The sequence below is a fragment of the Danio rerio genome, chromosome 13 (assembly GCF_052040795.2).
Source record: "Danio rerio strain M-AB ecotype USA chromosome 13, GRCz13ab, whole genome shotgun sequence".
Lineage (NCBI taxonomy): Eukaryota > Metazoa > Chordata > Actinopteri > Cypriniformes > Danionidae > Danio > Danio rerio.
Window position 1 is genome coordinate 22,007,501 of NC_141033.1, and position 20,543 is coordinate 22,028,043.

A 20,543-nucleotide genomic window follows, 5' to 3' on the forward strand; every position below is an offset into this window, starting at 1 on the left:
AGGTGGAGTGACTGAGGCCGTACTCACACTATGTACAGTTGCCTTGAACCGGGCCAAAGTACGCTTGTCCCCCCTCCCGTCTCCCTTGACGGCCTGTAGTCACATTACATTCGCGCCTGGGCATGATTACTTCATCAATCCTATGCTTTTCAGTAAACGCAGCAACATACTGTAGTATTAACTATCATGAACCTCAATAAATTGCAGTATAGTTTATATATATATATATATACGCAAATATCAAACTGAAACAAATGTTTTAAACACAAGTGTCTTTATGCAAAACCTAAAACATTTCTTTATGTTTTATACATCTACTTGCATTAAATCGGATTTAGGTTCACAACTTGGATCATACAACATCCAGAGTAACGTGTCCAGAGAGTAACTTTGAGGGAGACACTGTCCATGGCATGGCTGAGGGTCCACACTGAGCATCTCATCCGCAGCATGGAGCAACACAAGCTGGACAGTCTTCATCTCTTTCTATAACAGCGAGCATCAACCTGATTTATACAATGGCTTGCCTTCTGCCCATTAGTAAAAGCTTGAGCTAAAGATTAAAGAGTACACACACTGTACATAATTTATATGTTGTTGCCTGCACTGCAGGAATATAAAGTTGTGAATATAATAAACATACATTTTCAACATAATCATTTAAACATATATTACAGAACAATTTCAGTAAACAATTGCTCTGCACTAATGTAAATATAAATAAGATACTTAAATAGATACTTGCACTGCAAGTGTAAATGAGCAGTTTTTTATGCATAGAGAATAATGCAATGCTCACCTCCATCAAATGTACCACCTCTATATTTTAACAAAAAATCAGGCAGGCAACTACTGTCAGAACCCAATTTATGCTTAAGCACTGGTTGTATTTAATTACATTTAATTTTAGCCTTTAAATAATATATTAATAATAATAATAATAATAATAATAATAATAATAATAATAATAATAATAATAATAATAATAATTATAATAATAATAATAATAATAATAATAACAATAACAATAATAATAATAATAATTTTTTAAATATAAGATTACAAGAATAATGCAAAATGCATGTTTCAAGTCATGAAAATGTGATGAATGGGATACCACCTCCAACTCATTTTCAACAAGAACCCTGAAATATATAACTAGACATTTGCACTGCAGTGATGTAAAAACATAACTTTAAACATTTGCACCACAGAATAAATATAAATAGTTTGACACAATGTTAAACATTTCCTTTACAGCGATGTGTAAAATTATAACATTAAAATTTTTGTCAATTAAGAAGTTGTGTGAGTGTTTTGTTCAAATCTGTAATCATTTTGACAGGTAAAAGTAAAAAAAGAAAGATAAAAAAATAGCAATGATCAGCTTCTTCTGAAACATTTTAATGTCTTTTGATGAGCTGGATCATCATGTCATCTTAAATAACCCCCCACTCAAATGCAGCGTCTCTGACTCCATCATTGACCTGAAACACGTCACGCTGATCGCTGGTCACTCCATCCTTACAGGTAACCAGGAAACTATAACCTATGGTTAAAAACTTATGCTAGTTCATACTTATGGATATTAGGGACACAATGTACATATATGTAAATAGATAGATATACAGATGGATAGAAATGACACAGGTAATTAAAATATAACATAAATCGATATGAACAGTGAGAAACCGACACAGCTTTTTATTGCTATTCGTATATATAGCATGATAATGCTCACCCTCAAAATGATGAATGTAACTTGAAATGTAGAATTTGAGCCTTTTCTCTTCTTTGCTGCTTGGTGTAATGGCTCTCTGTCTCACGATTCGATTAATGTCTGTCACGATAAGCCAAGGAAACTCTTAGAAACAGCGAGTGTTATCATCATCACCTGCGCTATCCGCTTAAAGTGAGTGCCGTGCTGCACCGAAAGTTGTCCTGCGGTCTAACTGCAAACGCGGAAGAGAACGTTTATAGAGTCAAATACTAGCTCTAAAGTAAAATTGGTGACGTAACAATGGTTTTATGTGAATTAATGGTGGAAGAAAGTAGATCCTCATATAAAAAGATTTTTAGACTCCCTGTGTTTGATTGTCTTTTTATAAACTGTCCAGTACACAATTATGCCGTCAAACTGTTGTATAAACACAAAATCACACTCATAGCAGTGCGATATGGATGTATATTGTCACTAGTGGGACCTGCAGCACACCTCTCACCAGTACCATTATACAGGTATATTGCACTGCTAAATGTGATATTGCTCATATTATATTCATTCATTCATTTTCTTTTTAGCTTAGTCCCTTTATCAATCTGGGGTCACCACAGCAAAATGAACAGCCAACTTATTTAGCACATATATTACAAAGCGGATGCCTTTCTAGCTGCAACCCATCTCTGGGAAACATCCATACACACTCATTTACACTTATACACTATGGACCATTTAGCCTACTTAATTTACCTGTATCACATGTCTTTGGACTATGAAGGAAACCGGAGCACCCGGAAACCCACGCAAACACAGGGAGAACATGCAAACTCCACCAGAAACGCCAACTGACCCAGCTGAGACTCGAACCATCGACCTTTTTGCTGTAAGGCGACAGCACTACCTACTGCACCACTGCATGGCCCCATATTATATTATATTTTATTATATTGTATTATATTAAATTATATTGTATTGTATTATATTATATTATATTATATTATATTATATTATATTATATTATATTATATTATATTATATTATATTATATTATATTATATTTTATTGTATTGTATTGTATTGTAATAAATTATATTATATTATATTATATTATATTTTATTGTATTGTATTGTATTGTATTGTATTATATTATATTATATTATATTATATTATATTATATTATATTATATTATATTTTATTGTATTGTATTGTATTGTATTGTAATAATTTATATTATATTAGATTGTATTATATTATATTATATTATATTATATTATATTATATTATATTATATTATATTATATTATATTATTATATTATATTATATTATATTATATTATATTATATTATATTATATTATATTATATTACATTTTATTATATTAAGCAGCAAAAATTTAGAGAAATGCACACACACACAGACACAAACATATATATTCAGTAATGCTGTGGGCAAAAGAGAAACATTCATTCATATTGTAATTTTGATAATATAATTTGTAATATATGTTAAACTATTTTAGAAAATGTTTCTTTAGATGATGAAAATGTTCTATAAACTATGGGGGGAAAAAACTTCTGTCAAGTGTGTTTTTGTTTTTAGTGACGCCTTTATTTTTAAGAGTAAAATGCATTTTTAAATGTATTTTATTTATTTATCTTTAAAAAAAACTGTCATTAACCCTTTGTCAGACAAAAAAAAAAAAACATATCATAAAAACCACAACATTTAGAAAGTCTTGCAGCAACCCCCAGTAACTCCAGGTTTTTTCCAATGAATATTTAAACGAGAGACTCATGAAGACATCTCATTTCCTTTTAAAACATTTTCAAAAGTGACCGAAAACAAAAGCATTTTGACTAACAGTGTCAAACTTTTGAACACTCACTGAGCTCCTTAAACAGCTGATAATTAAATGTACTTACTTTAGAGCACAAAACACACTACATGAACCTCCTACACCTTCCATTTCCTCCAAAAGCATTCCAGCATCCCCTCATAGCACACATTATGTCAGAACGAAAATGCACACACACACACATACACACACACACACACTGTCGGCACACAACCCTCCTCCATTGTGCAGGAGTGAAAGGGGGCGTCGAAACGCTGTGACTGAGCCTCTCCATTGAGTAAAGAGGAGCCCACAGATCTGTTCTCCACCGTCTGAGAGCCTGGTTTTCCTAACCTCCAAGGCCACAACAGCCAGCGAGCCTCTGGAGAGCCTCTCTTATGTCAAAAGAAGGGGAAAAGCCGCTCAGCTTTTAAGACATCGCTTGGTCTTTTGATCAGTTCACAAGTTACAGTCGGAAACTGAGGCCCTTTTTTGATGCAAATGGACACTCATCAAAAGCAGCACCAAAAAACATGTCTTTCTTTGGGACGGTAATGGGTCTCGCTCTCGTTCTGGGAAATGACACAGCCAAGAGTCCACTCAAAGTGCTGAAAAGCAGTCGACTGCACAGGTGTGGACATTGAACACGTTTTTTTCTGCTATAGCGGATCCCAGTCACACACACACACACACACATACATGCATGCACAATTAAAGGATTATGGGGTTCAGATTATTAGGAGCGCAATGCTGGGCAACACCCAGCTAATTTGTTCCCTGTTTATGGATCAGTAAGCCAAATAGTAATGAAGTTTAAATGTAATTTGAAGTGTTATTATGGTGCAGTGGTGATTCATTAAAAGAGGCTTTGGAATAAATGTGAGGGAGACTGAATGGGAGTTAGTTATGAAGGAATTCCATATTTGTTTGTATTAATGAAGATCCTTTGCTTGTATTTTAACTTTCTATTCAGATGGAGCAAGCATGATTTTGGAGGACATATTAAATGTACTAAACTCTTATCTCATTATATAAAATGTTATCTCTTTTCAAATAGTCAATAGTGGATTGCTAAATGTTTTAAGTATTAACATTTATCATTCATACATTCATCATTTTTAATGCTAGTCAAAGCTAAATTTATAACAAATATAAATAATATTAAATATAACAATAATTAATAAATATATCAATCATTACTGTTGTCAAGATCTTTGAGCACTAAATCATACTAAAAACACTTCTTTAATGGGACCTCTTATGAAAAAAAACACTTCCATAAGGGGAATAAGCACAGTGTGTGAATATAGCCAGCCTCTAATGGTAAACATGAATTGATTCTATTATTTATAATCACACTTGATAAAAACAGTCTGCAGAAACACTTTGATTGACATTCTCCCTTTCTACACATAATCAGAGAGGGGAATTCCTGCCCATTAGTGATGATCTCTCCCTCATTAGCATCTTTTCAGAAATACTAGGTAAAACGCCAGTGTGGGTGTAGATCATTTTTGTTCTAAAACACTATTTTAAATCTAAAATGTTTCAGTGTAAAAGGGGGCAGAGAAGCAGCCAACCGCCGTTAGAGTCTTCATAGACTGCCTTCTTCTGAGACACTTTTTTGACATTTTCAGTTTTTCACAAATGTTACAATAGTCCTGTTTTGTATCTGCTGCTGCTGAGAGCATAATCTCATTTGCGTTTGAAGCAACAGTTACCAAAATGGCAAAATTTGGATTGAAGCCTAAAAGGGGCAGTTTCAACAAGTTATGAAACATTAGTTGTGGGATTTTTTGAGCTGAAACTTCACATACAAACTCTAGGTACATCAGAGACTTATTTTACACCTTGTAAAACCCACATTTAAAAAGTGTAGGCTATATAGCATACATTGCTAAATGTGTTCCTGTAGTATTTTGTCATATCTTCAAGGGAAATCTATGCTATTTTTTAATGTGTATTATCATGATTGTTATTATTATTAATATATATATGTATATATATATATATATATATATATATATATATATATATATATATATATATATACACACACACACACACACACACACACACACACACACACACACTACCGGTCAAAAGTTTGGGATCAGTACAATTTTTAAAAGTTTTAAATAAGCTTCTCCTGCTTACCAAGGCTGCATTAATTTAGTCAACAATACAGTACAAATTGTATATCATTTATTTAGAATAATTTATTCCAGTGATTTTAAGGATGAATTGTCAGCTTCATTACTGCAGTTTTTAGAGTCACACGATCCTTCAGAAATCACTCTAATAATAATAATAATAATAATAATAATAATAATAATAATAATAATAATAATAATAATAATAATAATAATAATAATTTTATTTTATTATTATTATTATTATTATTATTATTATTAACCAAATTAGTAATCAAAGCAATAATGACTGGAGTAATACTTTCATTTGAAACTACATACAATAAAAAAAATTTAAAAATTGAATACAATGTTAACAATTTAACATTTAAAAAACATTTAATATTTCTTTCTCTATTCTTTCTCTATTTCACTATGTCTTTGGTCATTAACAAACTATCGACTGGTGTAAATTCATCATGAATCGATATAATAGTTTCAAACAAGAGACAAAACATTTCTCAGAATTTCTTCTTTGTACACCATGAAAGAAAAAAAACACTCATATACAGTATAGGCTTGAAACGATGAAGGTTGAAGCAACATTTAGTGATATTTTGAGAGAACTGTCTCTTTAAATTCCTATCAGGCTGTTTTATGTCTGTCACTCCGCAAGGTCAAGTTGTAGGAATTCATTAGCAGTTGTTTTCCTTTGATTTCAAAAGGACATGAAACGTGACACTTTTATATAGCTGTAAATCAGACCTCCTCCTTTTGGCCTGGCCAAGCGTTGATCCAGTCTGTTGTGGGATCGACAGATCTCCCAAAGCGCATCATTATGTGCCGTTAAAGAATATGGTGACAGAGATTGCAGAGAGGACCGGGAGGAGCTAAACTAAACTCCACTCAAGGTCATGTTCGCCGACAATGGCTCTACTAATCCTTCGCCCACTCAGACGCGATTGGACCCGCAACCCGGCGCTGTGAGGAAGAGTATGGGAGCCGCGTCTCCTCTTCCTCACCCCGTGTATTAGGCTTCCAAGAGCGGCCGGATAATCTACCAATTAGCAGCAATTGTGGCGGCGGGTTTTAATGTGGGGTTCTGTATTTTTTAAATACCGTTTAATTTTTCCTCTCTCTGGCACAATCGTGATTGTCAGCACTCTCTCCGGCTCCCCCATTTAAAATAAAAGAGTCCGGAGCTTAATTTGGCATTAAAGAGCGTAGAATGTGCACAGCCAGCGATGTGATTGTCAGTCAGAGCCGGGGCGAGAGAAGAAGAGAGACTGAAGGGAGAAAATCATTTTAAAAGGGAGCTGGTGTGAAGGACTTGTTTGAACAGGCCTAATGCCTGCCAGAGTATCAGTGGAAGAAGCCGCATTGTGCCCAGATAACATGGTGCACCAACGTTTCACCCCATGTGGTCCATGGAGTTGGTGTGTTTGGATTAGGAAGGCCCATTACATTAGCCTAATAATGGGATAAGGCCAACTTAGCAACATACTCTGCAAGAACACCAGGCAACATCAGTTTAACTGGGAGCTTGGGAAACCTAGACGGAAAAAAAAGAGCTGTTTTATTGGGGCAGTTCAATCAAAGTACTAATTTGCTGTTCATTTACTAACCATATGGCCAGATAAGATGTAGGTGAATTTTTCTTCAGAAAAATAGTTTTAGCAGAAACTGTGGTCATTGGTGAATCATAAATTGCATGTTAATGGCTACTGGTTCTTTGAGAGTTTAAGAAAAGTATAAAATCCAAACAAAAGTAATATCTATTCCTCCTGATGACATGTTATACAGTATGTACATGTATTGTTAGCTGCCATGGATATTAATCTTGTTTTATCTTTGAATGCGATCCTTGTGAAAAACAGCTGTAAGAGCAAAAAAAGAAGGCATTTGTACATCTGAATAAAAGGGGTCTGGCTGCAGACAGAGGGCAGATGCAAGCTGAGCTGCATGCAATGCTTTTAATGCCACACCTAACCCCGCCCCTAACCCTACCCCTTACAGTGACCTCACTAGCTCCACTGAGTCCATATGTCTGACATTGCACATCTGAAACTGTCCCAGCAGGGACACAACGTCATATTAGATTTGGGAAATAAGTCAGTATTCAGTCAGTATATTAACGTTAATTTTAGGTTAGATTTAGGTCGTGATGTCGGGTGACTGAAATTCAATGTCTTGCCAGTGTCTAAGAACAACGTTATTTTGATGTCCAATATTGACAGAAACTGACATTGATATTTGGTTGATTTTAGGTTGTGTTGGAAAGTGACCAATATCCAAGGTCTATGCGACATTGGATACTGACGTCGCTCTGACAATGGGTTTTGACGTCAACCCAATTTTCATTTTCATTTTCACCCAAAATGCAACACGTTGGGGTACATCGTCAATCTGACGTTATGTTGATGGTCTGTGCCTGCTGGGTGTGTGTCTCAGCTTGCGTATGCAAATCTGCAGTCAGACACTATTGGAATAAATTAGCTTTTCATTTATTTATAGTTTTTTGTTGTAGGACATTATTTGGCTGAGATACAATTTAAAAATCTGGACTCTGGGGGATCGAAAAACGGAGGAATTAATTTAAAGTGGTCCAAATTTTCTTAGTAATGCACACTTCTATTCAAAAATGGAGTTTTGACATGTTAAATCTCATGGTGCATCTGGAAAGTATTCAAAGCGCTTCACTTTTTCCACATTTTTTATATTACAGCCTTATTCCAAAATGGACTAAATTAATTTATTTCCTCAAAACAATACCCCATAATTACAATGTGAAAAAAAGATTTTTTTAAATTGTTGCAAATTAATTTTTTTCAAAACGTCTTTTTGAATATAATGCTACAAGCTTGGCACACCTGTCTTTGGGAATTTTTGCCTATTCCTCTTTGCAGGAATAATGCTCAGGTTGGATGGAAAGCAACGGTGTACAGCCATTTTCAGATCTCTCCAGAGATGTTCAATAGGAATTAGGTCTGGGCTGTGGCTGTGCCACTCAAGGACATTCACCGAGTTGTTGTGAAGCCACTCCATTGATATTTTGGTGGTGTGATTTGGGTCATTGTACTGCTGGAAGATGAACCGTCAGCCCAGACTGAGGTTAAGAGCACTCTGAAGCAGGTTTTCATTCAGGATGTCTCTGTACATTGCTGCATTCATCTTTCCCTCTATCCTGACTCGTCTTCCAGTTCCTGCTGCTTAAAAACATCCCCACAGCATGATGCTGCCACCACCATGGTTCACTGTAGGGATGGTATTAGCCTGGTGATGAGCGGTACCTGGTTTTCTCCAGATGTAACGCCTGGCATTTACTCCAAAGAGTTCAATTTTAGTCTCATCAGATTACAGAATTTAGTTTTGTATGGTCTGAGAGTTCTTCAGATTCCTTTTGGCAACTTCCAGGTGGGGAGTAACTTCCGTCAGACCACTTTACCATACAGGTCTGATTGGTGGATTGCTGCACAGATGGTTGTGGTCCTCCTCTCTCCACAGAAGAATACTGGAGCTCAGACAGAGTGACCATCGGGTTATTTATCACCTGACTAAGGCCCTTCTCTCCCGATCACTTAGCTTAGATGGCCGACAGCTCTAGGAAGAGTCCTGGTGGTTCCAAACATCTTTCACTTACGGATGATAGAGGCTACTGTGCTCATTGGAACTTTCAGAGCAGCAGAAAATTTTCTATAATATTCCCTAACCTTGTGCCTCAAGACAATCCTGTCTCAGGAGTCTACAGACAAGTCCTTTGTCTTCATGCTTGGTTTGTGCTTTGACATGGATTGTCAACCCTGGGACCTCGTTTAAACAGGTGTATGTCTTTTCAAATCATGTCTAATCAACTGATTTTACCACAGGTGAACTCCAATTAAGCTGCTGAAACATCTCAAGAATGATCACTGGAAACAGCAAAGGCTGTGAATATTGATGTACAGTTAAAGTCCCCCCCCCCCCCTTTATTTTCCCCCAATGTCTGTTTAGTGGAGAGAAGTTATTGTTGTTTTTTTACGTATTTATAAACAAAATAGTTTTAATAACTCATTTCTAATAACTGATTTATTTTATCTTTGTCATGATGACATAAATAATATTTGACTAGATATTTTTCAAGTTCTATACACTTCTATACAGCTTAAAGTGTCATTTAAAGGCTTAATTAGGTTATTTAGGTTAACTACACATGATAGGGTAATTAGGCAAGTTATAACAATGGTTTGTTCTGTAGATCAGAAAAAAATAGCTTAAAGGGGCTAATAATATTGACCTTAAAATGTTTTTTTTTTATTTATTTTTTTTTTTTTAAGGAAAAACTGCTTTTATACTAGCTAAAATAAAACAAAACAAGACTTTCTCCAGAAAAAGAAATATTACTAGACATACAGTGAAAACTTACTTAGTCTTTTAAACATCATTTGGGAAATATTTAAAAAAGAACAAAAAATTGAAGGGGGCTAATAATTCTGACTTTAACTGTACATGTGATTTTTCAGATTTTTTTATTTTTAATGAATTTGCAACAATTTCAAAAAAGAAAAAAATAACATTGTTATTATGTAGTATTGTGTGTAGAATTTTGATGAAATAAATTTTGGAATAAGTCTGTAACATAAAAAAATGTGGAAGAAGTGCAGCGCTACTTACCAGATGCTGTATGAAGTAGGGGATTTATGAAATATCTTCATCAAACATGATTTTACTTAAAATTTAAATTACTTTTGCCATAAAAGAAAAATCTATAATTTTAACGTAGATATTTTTAAAAATAAAATGCAAGTCAAAAAAAATGTGTCCTAGCACTTACAGGCAAAAAAATTTAACTAAACTAAACTAAACTAAACTAACAATTGAATTTAGTTAAGTTTAAAATTAAATTAAATTACATTACATTTAATAAAAAAAATAATAAAAAAAACGTTTTATCCAAAAATGTAAATTCTATCATCATTTACATCATTTACTACTCTGTAATGCATGTGGCTCCCACTATACATTGAGTTCTTATAAAGCAAAATAATAAGTCTGTGAAAGACATTGAACATTTTTTTACAACTCTCAACTGCAAAACAGGTGGAGCACTACGTATCTTCAGGATAATTGTGTTTGTGCAAATCGCATCAACCTGTTGGTGGGGCTATAAAACAGATCTTTTACCAAACTTATCTGTGATTACAGTGTTGAAATGATAATAATTAGCTGACTATGTGGGTATTTCCATCGGAGGGAAGTGAGCCAACACTGCATGCAGTGCTTTAAATTAACGATGAACCTTTTTTTTTTAGGCAGGCAGGTTTTCAAGGAACAGACAATTGTGTGTCATTACTGAAGCTTGCCTGACAGTGAATATATGGTAGGTTGCAGGATGAACGTGTGTTTTTAGGAAGATAGCAATTTTATTAAATGAAAAGAGCAATTAAAATAATGCCAACGATTCACCTGCACAAATATGGTGCATAACAATCCAAAGTAAATACAAGTCAAGCCTAAAATTTTAGGTGCACAATTAGAAATGAAGAGTACTCTTGAAAAAAAATATATATAATTGTGAATAAAATCTAGCAATAATTATTTCATAATCTGTGCTTATTTGTGAGCATGGCGAAAAGCAAATGCTAATAGGCATGTATTGTCAAGTGAAGAAAATGTAGTTGGCTCTTTTAGCTGTCAATCAGGACAAAACCAGCAATATTTAGAGTTACCATATTCAGAAATTGCCTGCCATCTCATTTTATCCACCTCACATTTAAGCAAAAGATGCACCGCTTCTGTTATTATTCATTATATTGTTCAAAAACATTACTTTATGCTGCGAGATTTTGCATTATCCATGTTAATATTATGGCAAAAATGTGTTTTCATCTTACTTTTTGATGTTTTATAATATTCTATAATAAAAACGTTGGCTTGTAAATAGGTTTACTGTTTTGTGCAGTTATCATTCAGCCTGCTGTGCCAATAGTCACAAATGAAGTAGATGTCTCACACAAACAAACTAATCAGTTATAAGTATAAACTTAAAGTAACTCACAATTAATTATTTCACTAGAGGAAATTGCTGTTGAAACTTATTATATGTAGTTTTATGGCAATTTAAATGTAGAATTTTATTTGCTTCCTATGAACAGTATGAGTGTTTCAAATTAGTTAAGATACTTCCTGAAAAGGCAGCTCCCTATGCAGAATGCTCTGCACACACACATGTGCACACACATTCCCACATATGCATGTGCATGTGTACGTCAAGCAAACAATTAACGTGACCTTTTTTTTCTCATTAGATAAAAAGCATTGTGTTGATATATTCAAATATAATAGAAAGGAATGTCAATTGTACTAATTCTTAAATTAATTCTGATAATAATTGTATTGTTATTTGTCCATTTTGTGCATATCATGACTCCCAAATCAACAACAACCAGTGTTGAGGAAGCTAATCTGAAACTAGCTTGATAAGCTACAAGCTACTTATTGGTTGAAGTAGCTAAACTACTTTAAATCTATCTTTCTAAAAAGTAATTAGCTTGATAGATGTTGAAACTACTTTTTCCACAATGACATTTATTACAAATAAGTGAATAACAGTAAATAACAATGAGGTTTTAGGTAAAATATTAAAACCGTGCAATACAATTATAATCTCAAAGCTTAATGTTTTATTACACACAGTTTACAAATTTCTCAGACTGTCATGAATCAAATGCAAGAAATGTAAAATAAATATTGTAGCATTCATTCATTCATTCATTCATTCATTTTTCTCCGGCTTAATCTCTATTTCAGAGGTTGCCACAGTAAAATGAACTGCCAACTATTCAGCACATGTTTTACGCGTTGGATGCCCTTCCAGCTGACACCCAGTACTGAGAAACATTCATACACAGTTGTTTATACTCATACACTACGGCCATTTTAGCTTTGTCAGTTCACCTGACCACGTCTTTGGACTGATTAGGAAACCGCAGCACCAAGAGGAAACCCACGCCAACATGGGGAGAACATGCAAACTCCACACAAAAATGCCTGCTGAGCTAGCTGGGACTAGAACCAGTGACCTTCTCGATGTGAGGCGACAGTGTTAACTACTGAGCCACCATGCCATCAAAAAGTAGTAGCATTTTCTCCAAAAACGAAAGAAAGAGAAAACAGCTGCTTAAAAATGTAGCTAACCTAGTAACTAAGCTACTTGTTGCCAGCTGCTGTACTCTCCAACACTGATAAAATAATAAAAACAAAAATTCTATCAGGTCTTGCTAATGTTTTTCAGGTTAGCAAGTGATACAGTATATCATAGTCCAAAAATACAACATGAAACTTAATAAAAATGACAATCATTATAATATATAATGAACTTAATATTTAATAAAAGTCAATTGCTAAAAAGCGAGTCTTATCAGCACATGGCAGCACATCTGAGCTGCATGTTTCTCAGGTGGGGCCGCCGGCAGCAGAGAGGCCAGTAATTAGTTGTCATCCCTGCTTGCCTTTATAGTGCTAATTTGGGGTCAGGCTGTAGGGTATAAAGGTCACGGCCACAGCTGGCTCTCTCAGCGTGTCCACGGCGGCTGTTTGTCTATCGCTGGAGCGAAAACAATCTGCTGGCTGTTCGCAGTGACCTTGCCCTTGGCCACGCTGGCGATGGTGGCAGCTGGAGTCAAGGAGAACAACGCCACAGTTCCCGGGACCTCTGTCCTCTCCTTTACTCCACTTTACTCCTCTCACAGGTGCGTGACGACGGCTGGAGAACAGGAGCTGTGTTTCTTCAACCTCTTCTAAGATTGTTTACCTCAGAAACACCAACGGCTAAGAGCTTATCTCTGCTTCAGTCCTCTAAATCTGACCTTGGCTCTTCAAATAACAGTCTGATCCTTTACTAATGGCAAACTCTTCCCCAGAGGGTTCATCTCCAGGTCTCAGTACAATAACGTGGTGGAAGTGCATAACTCCAGCTTTTAAGGGCCTCAGCTTCAAAGTCGGAGTACCTGAACTAAAGTTTAAAGGGGAGATATTTTGCCTTTTCTTTCAAAAGAAGATTCATCTCAAAATATGCCACAGATCACTTATTATAGATTCCCCAGATTCGCCCCTGTTTGGGTGTAAGCAAAGTTACATGCAAGTTACGTGTTCCTTTACATGCAAATAAGTCGCTACTTTGCAGAAGAAGGCCGAGCCTTTACATACAATTCTTACACTCCAAAAACACCAAAACCTTTGAATCTCATGCAGCTAAAATACCAGAAATGAATAGAGGAGCAGCATTCAGCTTATGTCCTGGAATTTGCAAATATCCTCACATGACTATACAGGGTAGGCTGGAAAAAAAACGGGCATTGCAATATTTAATTGTCTGCAAATATATACAACAGTTCCGTCTGGTTCTCGAATCTGATTGGCTGATAGCCGTAATATATTTAAGTAATATCAGCACCCGTACAGCCTCTTTACCCTTTGTGTATTACTCCGCCCACATACAGCCAGCAAAAAGCAGACACTACAGATCTAAAGTTTAAAAGATGCTTGCTCAGCTGTTAGTCAGCTTATGATTTGAATCCGGAAGAAAGTAGTTCCTCATTCAAAAGGGTTTTTGAGACTCTCCATGTTTGATTTGTTTTTATATACACAATTATCCATCAAAGTATGGATATTACTTCCAAAGTATGGAAAGTATTGCATAAATGCAATACCACACTCGTGGCAGTGCAATATGGCTGTACGCATTAGTGCCTCCCATTAGTGCCGATATACAGCCATATCGCACTGCTACGAGTGTGATATTGCTCATATATATATATATATATATATATATATATATATATATATATATATATATATATATAGTTGAAGTCAGAATTATTAGCCCCCTTCAAATTTTTTTCTTCTTTTTAAAACAGAGCAAGGGAATTTTCTTTATTAGCTTTTTACTATTATTTTATATTATTATTTTATTTTTTTTATGTCTGATATTATTTTTTCTTCTAGAAATAAGTCTTATTTGTTTTATTTCGGCTAGAATAAAAACAATTTTTAATTTTTAAAACACCATTTAGGGACAAAATTATTAGCCACTATAAGCTAATTATTGTTATATTTTTAATCTATAAAAATATATTTTTAATTTTAATAATCTACAGAACAAACTACTGTTATACAATAACTTGCCTAATTACCCTAACCTGCCTTGTTAACCTAATTAACCTAGTTAAGACTTTAAATGTCACTTTAAGCTGTATAGAAGTGTCTTAAAAAATATCTAGTGAAATATTATTTTCTGTCATCATAACAAAGATAAAATAAATCGTTATTGTAAATTAGTTATTAAAACAATTATGTTTAGAAATGTATTGAAAATCTTCTCTCTTTCAAAAATCTTCTTTTCGTTAAAAAGAAATTGGGGAAAAAAAATACAAGCAGTCTATTAAATCAGGGGGGTTAATAATAGTTTAGATGCAAAAACCTCTAAATGCCATCTGAAATTTTCCTCTAAAATGAGCATTTTTATCAGGCTTCTGTGTGTAGGCTTACTAATATCACTTTTAGGGCAAAGAATAAGTCATTTTCCTGGCCTTAAAAGTGAAATATCTCAGCATAAACAAAGGAGGCTGAGAAAAATGTTCATTTTTGATGGAAATTTCAGATGGCATTTAGAGGTTTTTGCATCTAAACTCCCAAATTATAAACTTTCACTCCATTATGGTCAAACTCTGGAATAACTTGATGAATATCATATGTTCTGAGCTGTGCCTTCTGCTCAACTAAACTATGCAGATAGCAGAAATGTTACCAGCATCCTGAGTCATAGCTGGGTGTCATGAACAGTCACTGAAAGATGCCACCAGTGTGCATACACTCATAGTAATCAATTTTTAGCGGCCTGGAGTATTGCAGTTTTTTTATGGACGCTGCTATATGAAGTAAACAGAAATGTCAGCAGTGCTGTGGAAATATGCAGAGTTTGGAAAGTGAATTTTAGACAATTAATTTATATATTAAATAATTTTATAATAATATCCTTTTCCTATGTCATCAGGGGAGTGAAAAGTTCTTTGTTCCATTTGCTTGCAGTTGCAGAGAAATGCTTACCAGAACAAAGTTACCTTTTTGTGGGTTAGTAGATTACCAACCCAGGGTTAATCTGAAAATGTACCTCTATATACATTTCTGGAGAGCACCAAATATGTCATAAGAGGTATGTTTTTTGCAGTTTATGTTTTTGCAAATCTACCAGAGGTCGCTGTGTACGCTTTTTAAGATTTCAAATGCTATTCGTGTCTGTTGTTCTCACGTAAATCCAGAGGCTGCTGTAGTCTGACTGACTGAATGACTGACTAACTGACCGATCGACTGGCCCACCCTCCTCTTTCCCTCAACCCAATTAATAGTGTTTTCAAAAAGCACAGAGTGACCCAACCCCCCACTTCCCTAAACCCAACCGACAGTTTTAGAAAGCAATCCAAAAAAAGAAAAGTTTTTGTCTGTTCTTTACCACAATTTCAGATTTTACCACATTCTCACCCTGTTATTTATTTATTTATTTTGTTTTTGTCTTACCTGCTTTCAGGAACAGTTTCCCACTGGACTTGAACTCCGTTGTTGTGGTCAACTCATCTGCACCTCAAGTCCACCGATGTACATGTCGAGGAAACTGTGGGAACAGCGGGAACAGTGGGAAAGCTGTCCATAAGGAGGTAAGCGGTCAGCTGGTAAGCAAGAAAAGGAACAGTGTCATACTATCCCGTGGCGTTCATTTCAAAAAATTAAATGCAGCCATGCGTAGCTCTAGCTACATACTTTGTGATCTCCAGAAACTTATATAGGGGTATGTTTTCAGAATGTGCCTGTTGCAAATTACAGCACTTAAACACAAAAAAGTCAAATATTTATGACATGTCTCCTTTAAAATTGGACCTGTAATTGCCCAAGGGAAGGATTAACCACAAATTATAATAACAAATTCCACTTTGTGAGGCTCAAGCCACACAATTTAGAAGTGAGAGATGAGTTATTTCTGTAAGTGTTCACACTTTTTCTCAATTTCTTTAATTTATTTCAGTAAACAGTGCCAGCCTGGTGTCCACCTGCTTTTGGGGCAGTTGAGAAATTGACATTTCCTGAAAAGTTTCTTGACCTTTAACCTGTGCAGGGCAGGAAGAGGCGTAGTGTGGCGATGCCCTCCTGTGTGGCCAACTACCATTTAACCTCATAATTGTTACAAGGCAGCTCCTGGCGCTCTAATACTTGGTTTCCGGAAATGGCTCTTAAACAATCAAATAAACGCACATGCATGGAATTGGCCATGCCTTTGGGCCTGGGATAAACACTGTAGCCTGAAACAGTCATCTGGTGCAGGAAAAGCTTAGTCTAAACACATTTTGAGAAGTGAGACATGTTATTAGGAATCTGATTAGTAAGTGAAATGACTCAAATAAAACCAAATACCTGAAATACTGTTGATTGCGGCTCTAAACAAACACATACCACATGACTTCAATCGTCACACTACTCAAGATGGCAAAATAAACTTGTTAAAGCATAATAGTCAATAAAAAGAGAATTAACATGGTGTCGACATGGCAGGAAAGGGGATATAGGGAAAAAAATGAAATATTTGTTAGCCACTTGTTATCAGTACATTAGTTAACATGAACTGACAATTAAAATAATTACACACTGTTGATTTATTTTGCTTTATGTTCATGTCAGAATTTAGTAATACATGATTCAAACCTGTATCTATTAATTTTACGGATCAGAACTGGAACTAACCATGCATGTTGTATTTGTATTCATTAAATGTTAATTAAATATCAATAAATAGTACTGTGTTAGTATAATTGAGTAACTACTGTACTTGTTATTATTAACTTGAATTATTTTCTATTTAAATATTATGCTGTTTTAATTTTTGTAGTAAAATTTCTGGTGATTTTTATTTTTTATTATTTTTAATTTTTTTGTGAAATCAACATTTTATTGTTTTTTCCCAGTGATGTGTTGCAGCTGGAAGGGCACCCACTGCGTAAATTGTATGCTGGATAAGTTGGCAGTTCATTCCTCTGTGGCGACCCCAAATTAATAAAGGGACTAAGCCAAAAAGAAAATTAATGAGTAAACATTTTTATTTGTTTTTATTATTGAATGATAATGAGCAGCACGGTGGCACAGTGGGTAGCACAATCGTCTAACAGCAAGAAGGAAACATGTGCTGGACAAGTTGGCGGTTCATTCCGCTGTGGCGACCCCAGATTAATAAAAAAGAACAGAAAAGAAAATGAATTAATAATAATAATAATAATAATAATAATAATAATAATAATAATGTCAGTTAACTTTTATTTCATTTACATAAACAAAAATGATTCTTTTTTATTAATTTAGGAACTGTAATGCATTTTTCTTATTTTTTTTGTTAATCCATTAACTAATGATAGTTTTATGTGAAATACCATAACAACACAAAGTTAAATTAGAAAAACATACTCTATTTTGTAAAACCTACAACAATCTTCTTTATTTAACTTTTTTTTAATATCTGTTTTTTTTATAATTAAAAAGTCAGAAAGGTAAACAAGGTGAATTAATAATGTTTCACAAGCAGTGGTAATTAATTTTCTACTTAATACTATTTCTTGATAGCAAATGTCAATTGCATTTACATTTAGTCATTTAGCAGATGCATTTGTCCAAAGCAGTATATGATTGAGGAGGCATTCAGTGATTCAACAAGAAGAGGCAATACTACGCCAAGAGAGCTTAATGTGCTGCAACTTAAAAAACAGATGCAATCACAAAAAATGCCAGAAAATGAAGGAAAGGTCCTCATCGGTTTGATTGTATATGTGTTGCAAATTCTCACAACGCAAACATATTAAGAAAATGGCTGCATTTTTCCACAACTTGGCACTAGCACGGGACACAGCAGAAATGTCTCAAGAGGACCCAAAAATGTTATGGACCTGGCTAAAATCTGTTTAATGTGCCATGACTATCTCTCAGTAAAGTTGAATAGGTAATCTTTGAAGGGTAATTTTTTTTCTTACTTTTTATGAAAAATAATAATAATAATATAATAATAATAATAATCATTCATTCATTCATTCATTTTCTTTAAGGCTTTGTCTCTTTATTACTTTTGGGTCGCCACAGCGGAATGAACCGCCAACTTATCCAGCACCTTTTTTTACACAGCGGATGCCCTGCCAGCCGCAACCCATCTCTGGGAAATATCCATCCACACACACTCATTTACACCCAAACTCATACACTACGGACAATTTAGCCTACCCAATTCACCTGTACTGCATGTCTTTGGACTGTGGGGGAAACAGAAGCATCCGGAGGAAACCCACGCGAACGTAGGGAGAACATGCAAACTCCACACAGAAACGCTGAGGCTCGAACCAGCGACCCAGCGACCTTCTTGCTGTGAGGCGACAGCACTACCTACTGCCCCACTGCGTTGCAATAATAATAATAATAAATTTTAAAAAAATAATAATTATTATTATTATTATTATTATTATTATTTATAGGTGCCTTTCAAAGCACTTAAGGACTCCTTACAGTAGATCACAAGCACCTCATGAAAATGCAAGTGAAAAAAAAAACATTCAGCATAATATTAAACCAGCAAATCAGTAAAAGCTATCCTAAACAAAACCGTTTTTATCTGAGATTTAAAATTGGAAATAGAGTCCACCTGGCGAATGTGCAAAGACAGAGAACTGCATAACTTTGGTCCTGTACAACTAAAAGCCCTGCCACCTAAACATCTTGATAACACCATTCTCTTGTCTTTTGTTTGTTATTATAATCATAACCTAAATAGTCGAATTCACCACCGTACAATACACACAAGAACTGCTAATTCTACAAATGACCTGTTAGTGCTAAGAGAATTAGATGTGTAAAGGGGGGGGGGGGGGTTCATAGAGAGAAGATTGTTTCTGCAGGTGGTTTGTCAAGTCCACTCACCTGTGTGAAGAATGTGCAAAGTGGTGCAGTGTCGGTTAAAGTGTCAGAGAGATTACTGAGTGGATTTTTTACAGGTGGTTTGCCAAGCCCACTCACCTGTGTGAGGCACACTCAGAATTGCATTTTGAGGTTGTCCTGTGGTGTGGTTGGCACACATAATCTTTTTTTGACTACTAGACAGTTTTATTCACACAAACTCCTGGCTTTAAGCAAATATCCAACACAATGTACACAAAGAATCCAAGATGCGCCTTTTATTTCATATAGTTATTCATTCAGTCAACATCAGAAATCACGCCGATACATCTAACAGCTCTTCAAAATGTCAGTGAAGCAGAAGTGGACAAACATGTTAGGACTTTAATTAGTAAATGATGACTTATGTGTGTTAGAAACGTCACAGGAATCTGGAAAGCGCTGAGAGGAAGCAGTATTTCAGCAGAGGGAGATGATCTGTCTGTCCGCATGATTTGCAGACACATTATTATTATTATTAGCATACAGCGCAGTTCCTCTGGAGGACAGAGCACTTGTTTTTCTTCTTTCTTTCTGTTTTCTTTTGCTTTCTGTGCCCCTATGTTAAGGTTTATTGAAGAACTAGTTTCCCTGTGATATATCATTTTACCACGGAAGGTTTTCGTACAATCAGAGAACGCAAACACTTCTGAGAGACTAATGCCTTGAAATATGCTTCACATAAGCACTTGTGTTTGTGATTTTAAAGAGTAGTTTCCGCTCAAGATGGGCTGTGAGTACGAGGCACAGAAGTAGTGAACTGCAAATGAAATTAAACCTTTATGTGTGTATTTCTTTCTTTTACTTAAATGAAGCTTTAAAAACAAAACTACAGAGTGAACAGTACAGATTTAGGCTACTTTTGG